Source organism: Carlito syrichta, unplaced genomic scaffold (genome assembly GCF_000164805.1).
Source record: "Carlito syrichta isolate Samal-C Ts95f unplaced genomic scaffold, Tarsius_syrichta-2.0.1 Scaffold312140, whole genome shotgun sequence".
Classification (NCBI taxonomy): domain Eukaryota; kingdom Metazoa; phylum Chordata; class Mammalia; order Primates; family Tarsiidae; genus Carlito; species Carlito syrichta.
Window position 1 is genome coordinate 19,923 of NW_007256236.1, and position 1,400 is coordinate 21,322.

Sequence of the window (1,400 nt, forward strand, 5' to 3'; positions counted from 1 at the left end):
CCTCAGCCTTCTGAGTAGTTGGGACCATAGGTGTGTGCCATCATGCCCAGTGAATTCTTTTTTTTTTTGAGTCGGAGTCTCACTCTGTCGCCCAGACTGGAGTGCAGTGGCCCCTCCCGGCCACCACAGCCTCGACCTGCTGGGCTCCAGCGATCCTTCCGCCTCAGCCTTCCAAGTAGCTGGAACGACAGGCGTGTGCTACCACGCCCGGCTCATTTTTTGATTTATTGTAGAGATGAGGTCTCGCCTGCCCAGGCAGGTCTCGAACCCGCGAGCTCAGGCAATCCACTCACCTCAGCCTCCCAAAGGCGCGGGATTACAGGCTGAGCCACCGAGCCCGGCTGTGAATTCTTTTATTTTTTATTTTATCTCAAGCTCCTGGGCTCAGGCAATCCTCCCTCCTTGACCGCCCCAAGTGCTGGGATTACAAGCATGAGCCACTGCACCTCTCCACACTTTTAATTTTCTTCAAGAACTTTTAATTTCCATTCACAACTTGGCTAACTGGCAAAAGAGGCATAGCTTTCAGCCTGTCAGCTAGCTAGCTATCTTTCTTTCTTTGTCTCTCTCTCTCTCTTTCTTTCTTTCGATTCGGGGTTTCACTCTGTTGCCCAGGCTGAAGTGCAGTGGTATCGTCAGGGCTCACTGCAGCCTAGACTGTCTAAACTCAGGTGATCCTTCCTCCTCAGCCTCCTGAGTAGTTGGGACTTCAGGTATGTGCCACCATGCTGACTAATTTTTGATTTTTTTTTTTTTTTGAGTTGGAGTCTCACTCTATCACCCAGGCTGGAGTGCAAGGCCATGTTCACAGCCACCCCCAGTGTGTACCCACTGGGCTCCGCAGATCCTTCCACCTCAGCCTTCCAAGTAGCCAGAACTACAGGTGCGCGCTACCATGACCGGCTAATTTTAAAAAAATTTATTATAGAGATGAGATCTCGCTATGTTACCTAGTCTGGTCTCAAACTCCTGGGCTCAAGTAGTTCTTTGGCCCTGGCCTCTCAAAGTGCTGGGATTACAAACGTGAGCCACATGCCTGGCCTGAAAAAGACATTTTAAAATAAAATGAGTAAAAGTCTCTTTTCCTGACTTCAGCCTCTGTGTTAGAGTTCTCCAGAGAAACAGAACCAATAGGAGATGAGAGAGATAGAGATTAGAGATAGACATAGAGAGAGATATAGAGCTAGAGAGAGAGAGATTTATTTTATTTATTTATTTTTATTTATTTATTTTTTTGAGTTGGAGTCTCACTTGGTCGCCCAGACTGGAGTGCAATGGCGCTCCCGGCCACCGCAGCCTCGACCTGCTGGGCTCCGGCCATCCTTCAGGCTCAGCCTTCCGAGTAGCCGGAATTACAGGCATGCGCTACCACGCCCGGCTGATTTTTTGATTTATTGTAG